Here is a 9,938-nt window from a genome sequence, read left to right as displayed (position 1 = left end):
TAGTCATCTTCAGCAACAGAATTCACACATCCAATATAGTCATCTTCAGCAACACACTTCACCCGTTCAATATAGTCTTCTTCAGACACACTTCACCCATCCAATATAATCATCTTTAGCAACACATCACCCACCCAATATAGTCATCTTCAGCAACACTTCACCCATCCAATATAGTCAACTCCAGACACCCTTCACCCATTCAATATAGTCATCTCCAGATACCCTTTACCCACCCACAATTGTCATCTTCAGACACACTTCACCCATCCAATAAGGTCCTCTTCAGACACATGTCACCCATCCAATATAGTCATGTGCAGACAAACTTCACCCATCTAATATAGTGATCTTGAGACACAATTTACCAATCCAATAGAGTCGTCTTCAGGCACACTTCACCCATCCAGTATAGTCATCTTCAGACACACTTCACCCATCCAGTATAGTCATCTTCAAACACACTTCACATATCCAATATAGTCATCTTCATATACACTTCACCCATTCAATATAGTCATCTTCAGGCACACTTCAACCATCCAATATAGTCATCTTCAGACACACTTCACCCATCCAATATAGTCATCATCAGACACACTTCACCCCTCTAATATAGTCATCTTCAGCAACACTTCACCCATTCAATATAGTCATCTTCAGACACACTTCACCCATCCAATATAGTCATCTTCCGCAACACTTCACCCATCCAATATAGTCATCATCAGACACACTTCACCCCTCTAATAGAGTCATCTTCAGACACACTTCACTTACCCAAAATAGTAATCTTCAGTAACACTTCACTCATCCAATATAGTCATCTTCAGCAACACACATCATCACCCAATATAGTCATCGTCAGACACATTTCACCCATCCAATATAGTCATCTTCAGACACACTTCACCCATCCAATATAGTCATGTTCAGCAACACTTCACCCATCCAATATAGTCATCTGCAGACACACTTCACCCATTCAATATAGTCATCTTCAGACTGACATTACCCATCCAAGATAGTCTTCCTTAACAACACATTTCAACCAGCGAATATAGTCATCTTCAGCAACACTTCACCCATCCAATATAGTCATCTTCAGACACACTTCACCCATTTAATTTAATCACCTTCAGCAACACTTCCCCGTCCAATCGAGTCGTCTTCGGCAATACTTCCCCATCCAATTTACTCATCTTCAGAAAAACTTCACCCATCGAATATAGTCACCTTGAGCAACACTTCATGCATTCAATATAGACATCTTCAGACACACTTCACCCATTCAATATAGCCATCTTCAGACACACTTCACCCTTCCAATATAGTCATCTTCAGCAACACTTCACTCATCCAATATAGTCATCTTCAGCAACACAATTCACACATCCAATATAGTCATCTTCAGACACACTTCACCCATCCAATATAGTTATCTTCAGCAACAGAATTCACACATCCAATATAGTCATCTTCAGCAACACATCACCCACCCAGTATAGTCATCTTCAGGCACACTTTAACCTACCAATATAGTCTTCTTCAAACACATTTCACCCATCCAATATAGTCATCTTCAGACACACTTCACCCATCCAATATAGTCATGTTCAGCAACACTTCATCCATCCAATATAGTCATCTGCAGACACACTTCACCCATTCAATATAGTCATCTTCAGACTGACATTACCCATCCAAGATAGTCTTCCTGAACAACACATTTCAACCATCGAATAGTCATCTTCAGCAACACTTCGCCCATCCAATATAGTCATCTTCAGACACACTTCACCCATCCAATTTAGTCATTATCAGCAACACTTCCCCATCCAATAGAGGCATCTTCAGCAACTGTTCAGCCATCCAACATAGTCTTCTTCAGCAACACAAATCACCCATCCAATATAGTCATCTTCCTGCAAACACATCACTCATCCAAATAGAGTCATCTTCAGACTCACTTCCCTCATCCAATATAGTCATCTTCAGCAACACACATCACCCATTCAATATAGTCATCTTCAGACAGACAGTACCCATCCAATATAGTCATCTTCAGCAACTCTTCACCCATCCAATATAGTCATCTTCAGCAACACACATCGCCCATTCAATACAGTCATCTTCAGACACACTTCACCCATTCAATATAGTCATCTTCAGGCACACATCAAATCAAATCAAATCAACTTTTATTGTCATTGTTAGTGCACAAGTGCAGTACAACGAAATGTAGGCTTGCGGCTCCCGAGAGTGTACATTTAGATTAAGACATTTAAACATTCAACATACATTTGGCTTGTAATACATTAACATAAACATAACCATAATAAAGTGCATTGGCAGATGTGCAGGCTTTAGAGTTTATTTGTGGAGTTCAGTAGGATGACAGCCCTGGGAAAGAAGCGGTTCCTAAATCTGGTCGTACGGGTGCGAATGCATTTGTAGCGTCTCCCAGATGGCAGGAGGACGAACAGACTGTGGCTGGGGTGGGTAGGGTCTTTGATGATGGACCGTGACCTCCGTAGACAGCGTTTCTGGTATATGTGCTCTATGGTCGGTAGCCGGGTGCCGGTAATGCGTTGGGCAGTTTTGACTACCCGCTGCAGGGCTTTCCGGTCATAGTAGCTACAGCTGCCATACCATACTGGGGTACAGCTGTCACCCATCCAATATGCTTTTCTTTCCAGTTTTGAAGAAGGGTTCGACCCGAAACGTCAACTCAAATTTCTCTCCATGGATGTTGCCTGACCTGCTGAGTTTTTCCAGCATTTTCTGTTGTTATTTCGGATTTCCAACATCTGCAGTATTTTGCTATCGTACCCATCCAATATAGTCTTCTTTAACAACAAATTTCAACCATCAAATATAGTCATCTTCAGCAACACATCACCCACCCAGTATAGTCATCTTCAGCAACACTTCACCCATCCAATATAGTCATCTTTAGCAACACATCACCCACACAATATAGTCATCTTCAGCAACACTTCACCCATCCAATATAGTCAGCTTTAGGGAACACATCACGCACCCAGTATAGTCATCTTCAAGCACACTTCACCATCCAATATAGTCATCATCAGACACACTTTAACCTACCAATATAGTCTTCTTCAAACACATTTCACCCATCCAATATAGTCATCTTCAGACACACTTCACCCTCCCAATATATTCACCCTCAGAGTCACTTCACCCATCCAATATAGTCATCTTCAGACACACTTCACCCATCCAATTTAGTCATCAGCAACACTTCACTCATCCAATATAGTCATCTTCAGCAACACAAATCACCCATCCAATATAGTCATCTTCCGGCAAACACTTCACTCATCCAATATAGTCATCTTCAGCAACACTTCACTTATCCAATATAGCCATCTTCAGACACACTTCACCCATCCAATATAGCCATCTTCAGACACACTTCACCCATCCAATGTAATCATCTTCAGACACACTTCACACATCCAATATAGTCATCTTCAGACACACATCACCCATCCAATATATTCATTTTTTGCAACACACTTAACCATCCAATAACCAACAATCACGGGAATAATTACATATTTGGGAATAACCATTTTGATCTCCCTTCCCATCCACACAGGCATAACTGCGACAAACAGACAAATACTAACGGAAAACAGCTACTGCAGCTCTGTCGAAGCCTGGGTCTGTACATTGTCAATGGTAGGTTATTGGGAGACTTCCTAGGAAGACCCACCTATTGCTCACCTCTTGGCTTCAGCACCGTAGACTATATGATTACAGATCTAGACCCATCCTCTTTCAGAACATTCACCGTCAAACCGCAAACAACATTGTCAGACCACAGTCAAATTACTGCATGTCTTGAAAGGACAGAAACAACCAACACAGAAACACAACCCAGTAAACTGTACAACATTAAAAAATCCTACAGATGGGCCAAAAACAGCACAGAAATATACCACAAAGCAATTAGCAACCAAACAACTCAAGCTCTCTTGGACACCTTTCTGGAAAATACATACACACACAATAAAGAAGGCGTAAACCGGGCAGTGAATAACCTAAATAATGTTTTTGATAATCTGGCATCAATGTCAAACTTGAAAGTTCGAAAGAACAAACCCAAAACAAAAAACTACGAAAAATGGTTTGACTCCGATTGCCAGAACATGAGGAAAAAACTCAGAAAAATATCAAACCAAAAACACAGACAACCAGAAAACGAGGAATTACGCCTTACTTATTGTCAGGCACTAACACAATACAAACGCACACTCAGAACCAAGAAAGAGCAGTATATTAAGAATACACTCATCTCCATTGAGGAATCCATTGATTCCAATTGTTTCTGGGACAACTGGAATACATTACACAAAAAACAACACGATGAATTGGCCATTCAAAACGGTGACACATGGGAAAACCATTTTGAAAAATTATACCAGAAAAACACACTAAGCCCAGAGCAATACCAAATATGCGAAAAACTGGCAAAGCTAGAATTTGCCATAAAAGATAACCAAAACCCGATAGACACCATAATATCTGAAAAAGAGCTAATTGAAAAACTCAAGGACCTGCGACCAGGAAAGGCTTGCGGGGCAGACGGCATCCTAAGCGAGATGATTAAACACACGGACGATAAAATGAGATTGGCTATACTGAAACTCTTCAACTTGGTTCTGAGTGTCGGTTACTTCCCTGATATCTGGAACAAAGGACTCATAACGCCCATATACAAAAGTGGGGATAAAGGAGACCCAAATAACTATCGAGGCATCTGTGTAAACAGTAACATGGGAAAGGTTTTCTGTAGTATCATAAACAAAAGACTTATAAACTTCCTTGAGGAGCACAATGTCTTGAGTAAAAGCCAAATTGGATTCCTGCCAAACTATAGAACATCAGATCATATCTTCACCCTACAGACCCTAATTGACAAACACATCCATCAAAACAAAAGCAAAATCTACGCATGCTTTATAGATTTCCAGAAGGCTTTCGATTCCATCTGGCACGACGGTCTATTCCTGAAACTTATCGAAAGCGGGGTAGGGGGAAAAACATATGATGTAATTAAATCAATGTATACAAACAACAAATGTGCAGTTAAAATTGGAGACAAACAAACAAAATACTTCCCACAGGGGCGGGGGGTGACGCAGGGCTCGCCAATCTCACCGACACTCTTTAATATTTACATAAATGAATTAGCAAAACTACTTGAACAATCTACAGCACCCGGCTTCACCCTATATGAATCCAAGGTTAAATTCCTCCTCTATGCAGACGACCTGGTTCTGCTGTCACCAACTAAGGAGGATCTACAGCAGAACCTGGATCTGCTGGAATCAGTCTGTCAGACCTGGGCCCTGACAATAAACCTCCAAAAAACCAAAGTCCTCGTGTTCCAAAAAAGATCCAGACATCAGGGACCCAAAATAAATCTCACACTAGGAACAACTAAAATCGAACAAACCACTAACTACACATGCTTGGGCATAAAAATCAGCTCTGTGGGAAATTTCAAACTGGCTGTGAATGAACTGAAAGAGAAAGCAAGAAGGGCTTTCTACGCCATTAAAAGATCAATCCAAATAGAAATCCCAATTAGCATTTGGCTCAAAATTTTCAAAACAGTAATTGAACCAATTGCACTCTATGGCAGTGAAGTGTGGGGACCGCTAACACAACAAGAATTTGCAAAATGGGACAAACACCCAATTGAGATCCTACATGCAGAATTCTGTAAAAGTATCCTCCGGACTCAAAGGAAAACCGTAAACAATGCATGCAGGGCAGAACTAGGCCAATTTCCACTAATAATTACTATCCAAAAAAGAGCCACCAAATTTTGGAAACACCTAAAAATGAGCAACCCCCACTGCTATCATTACGAAGCCTTGAAATGCCAAGAGAGGACCATAAAGAATAACTCCCTCAGTCAACTAGTCCTGGGACTCAGTGAAGCAACCACTAACACTACTAACAATAACCAGCCCCAGGACAGTGACATCGTAGCAGAGAGAATTCGATCCAACACAATTGTCACTAAACAAAAGGAAAAATACCTGTCATATTGGGCAGAAACAACAAAAACCCAAAGCAAACTCAATTGCTACTTGGCCCTAAACAGACAATACAACATGGCTGAGTACCTGACCATGGTAAAGGATAACAAACTGAGAAAAACCTTGACAAGGTACAGACTTAGCGAACATAGCCTAGCGATCGAAAAAGGCAGACACAGGCAGACCAGGCTGCCAAGAGAGGACAGGATATGCTCTCACTGCAGTCAGGGAGTAGTTGAGACAGAGATGCACTTCCTCACAGCCTGTGGAAAATATCAGGGCATCAGGGAGAATTTCTACCAAAAATTCTCACAAATATGCCCTGAATTCAGAAATCTGAATGACGACCAAAAACTCCCATACCTACTGGGGGAGGAGCGAAGCTGTGTAGCACTGGCGGCACACTATGTTACAGCTTGCCATGAACAGAGGGACAACCAGTAAACCTAAGAAAAGAGTATATATGAATAATGCGAATGTATATTTATATACTCAGGGATATGCCTGTTTATACACTGTATGAATAGAACTGCGTTTACGTGTTCAACCATAAATGTATTTTGATGCTTTGGCAACATAAGATGTACCTTATCATGCCAATAAAGCGATTTGAATTGAATTGAATTGATAGTTCCCCACTTAAAGGTATATACATTACAATTCCTCCCCTTTTAGATTAACAGTACCATAACACTCATTTAATAATTAAATATCAAACTAATTACAATTAACACTTTTAACATGCAACATTAGCTGAAAATAGTCTATTTATATATTCAGTCTTTGGGGAGGCTTCCTGATCCTTTCTGGATAGCGCCTTTCCCGAGTGTCTTGCTCTTGATGCGGAGGCGATTCTGGCCCCCTGTTGTCGGTTGGTTCATCAGCTTCCGATGCTACTGTTTCTGGGGTAGATGCGACCTGTACGTCGGGTTCATCACCAGGTACGTATGGGCGAGGCATGGGGTTGACTTGTTCCTGTGACTCTAGGATCTGGTCAGCATGGCGTCTCACGATGCTCTCCCCAACATCCACTGTGTACATTAGTGGGCCCTGCCGTGTGCATATCGTTCCTGGCTGCCATTTTTCTGTTCGGTAGTCGCGGGCCAAGACTGGTTGCCCTACATTGAAGCTCCTTGTTGGCTTCTCATGGATCTGCTGGAATTGCTTACTCTCAACATCTCTTCGTACGTTTGGTCTGAGCAAATCCAGGCGAGATCTTAACCTTCGGTTAAAGAACATCATGGCTGGGGCCTGGTTGGTGACTGCATGTGTCGCATTCTGGTAGGCGAACAGGAAATTGTCCACCTTGTGCTGCAGCGGAATGTTGTCATTGTACATAGCCTTTATTGCCTTCTTAAAGGTTTGTACGAACCTCTCAACCAATCCATTTGTGGCTGGATGATACGGGGCGGATGTGTAATGCCTTACCCCATTCTTTTTCAAGAACCTCCGGAACTCTTCGGACACAAACTGTGGTCCGTTGTCGGAGCAAATCTGTTCTGGCAAGCCATTCCCGGCAAAAATGGTCCGTAGGACTGCAATAGTTTTCTCCGTGGTGGTGGAGGACATTTTGATGACCTCAGGCCATTTCGAGTGCGCATCCACAGCTATTAAAAACATTGAGCCCATGAATGGACCAGCAAAATCAAAATGCACCCGTTGCCATGGAGATGAGGGCCACTCCCATGGGTGTAGAGGGGCCTGTGGTGGTGCATTTTGGACTTTCTGGCATCCTGAGCAGCTCTTGGTCAGGTCCTCGATTTGTTTATCGATTCCCGGCCACCACACATAAGCCCTGGCTAGGCTTTTCATTTTTACCCCTCCCAGATGACCCTCATGAAGCTCATTGAGCACTCTATCCCTTAACTTGGGTGGAATTACCACTCGGGATCCACACATCAAGGTCCCCCGGCACACTGACAGCTGTTCTCTCCTTGTCGAGAATGCTGGCAACAGTGAGTCGCCATGTGCTGGCCATCCCTTCACCGTCAAATCATATACCCGAGACAGTGTCGGGTCATTTCGGGTTTCCTTTTCGATACAAGCGTTAGTTACCGGTAGGTATTCAACTATAGTCGAATGGAATTTTTCGACAGGATCCACTGCTGGTGCTTCCTCCGCAGTAGGCAGTGGCAGGCGTGATAGCCCATCAGCATTTCCATGCTGTTTCGTGCCCTTATATTCAATCTCATAGTGGTGCGCCCCTAGAAAAAGTGACCATCTTTGTAGTCGTTGCGCAGTCATCACGGGAACGCCCTTCTTCGGATTAAAAATGAAGACAAGAGGCTGGTGATCCATCAGCAAGGTGAATTTCTGCCCGTGCAGATAGTGATTGAACTTTTTCACTCCCCACACTAGGCTGAGGGCCTCCCTGTCAATCTGGGCGTAGTTACGCTCGGCTGAGGTTAGTGATCGTGACGCAAAGGCTATTGGCCTCTCTGAGCCGTCCGAGAATTTGTGCGACAGCACCGCTCCAATACCATAGGGTGACGCATCACATGCCAACCGAATTGGTAATGCTGGGTTGTAATGGGCCAATACCTCTTTCGATGTGATTAGTGTTTTGCTCTTCTGGAAAGCTCGTCTACATTCGTCACTCCACTTCCATGGCACCCCAGTTTGCAGTAGGGTGTTCAGTGGGTGTAGTATTGTAGACAAATTTGGCAAGAACTTATGGTAGTAGTTTACCAGCCCGAGGAACGACCTCAGTTGTGACACATTTTCCGGTGCTGGAGCCTTGACTACTGCCTCAATCTTCTCTGGGGACTTATGTAACCCCTCCAGATAGCGAGGCGAAAATATCTTCAATCTGCGGAAGTGGATATTGTACGGTATGAAGGACCGGGTTCACTGTTACCTTAAAGTCCCCACAGTTGCGAACCTTCCTTGGTTCCCCAGGCGTGCTGCTCAACGACTTTTTCATCACAGGGACGATGGGTGTAGCCCACTCGCTCCAGTCTACCTTGGACAGTAAACCTGAACGTTCCAGACTCTCCAGCTCTGCTTCGACGGCTGGGCGGATCGCATAAGGTACCGGTCTGGCCTTAAAAAATTTTGGGCTTGCGTTTTCTTCAATTTTAATCGTCGCTGTCATGCCTTTTAGTGTTCCGAGTCCTTGCTGGAACACTTCTTTCGCGTCAGTTAGGATCTTTGACAGTCGCCCAGGTGTGACGTCGTCATCCTTTTTGTCAGCCACAGTCAGTGCCTGTATGGAATGCCAATCCAGTTGTATTTTCCGGATCCATTCACATCCCAGTAATGGTGGTCCTCCATCTTGTAATACATACAGGTCTAGTTTTGGTGTTTCCTTACCGTTATATATAACGGTCACCCTTATTTTTCCTTTGGGGTAGACTTTTTGCCCCGTGTATGTCTTCAAAATAATTTTTGTGTCTCTCAAGGGTATGTGTGAGAATAGCCGCTCGTAGTCCCGTCGGTTTATGACTGTTAGGGCTGATCCTGTGTCCAATTCCATCTTTACTTGGACTCCTGCTATCTTGAGAGTGACCCAAATGGTTCGGTGATCCTCCGTTGTGATCACATTATGTAGTTTCAGACAACTCAGTTCCCTGCTTTCGGAGTCATTATCACTCTTCTGTTCATCTGAACTATTCGCCGTCATCTTATGTACCTTCTTGTACTTTTCTTTGGTAGGTTTCTTATTGCTGGTTTTCTTTCCCGACCTGCAGACTCGTGCTATGTGTCCTACTTTTCCACACTGTCTGCATACTTTGTCTTTGAACCAGCAATCATTCTGGTCATGTGCTCTGCTGCAGCGATAGCACTTCTCTGTTCCATATGACATTTCGTTTGTGCCATATTCTTGCAGTCTCTGTTGTATCTCTGCAGCGCCCC

Source organism: Somniosus microcephalus, unplaced genomic scaffold (assembly GCF_052327205.1).
Source record: "Somniosus microcephalus isolate GS21.2 unplaced genomic scaffold, FLI_Smic_1.0 unresolved_chr4, whole genome shotgun sequence".
Lineage (NCBI taxonomy): Eukaryota > Metazoa > Chordata > Chondrichthyes > Squaliformes > Somniosidae > Somniosus > Somniosus microcephalus.
This window is presented reverse-complemented; position numbering follows the sequence as displayed.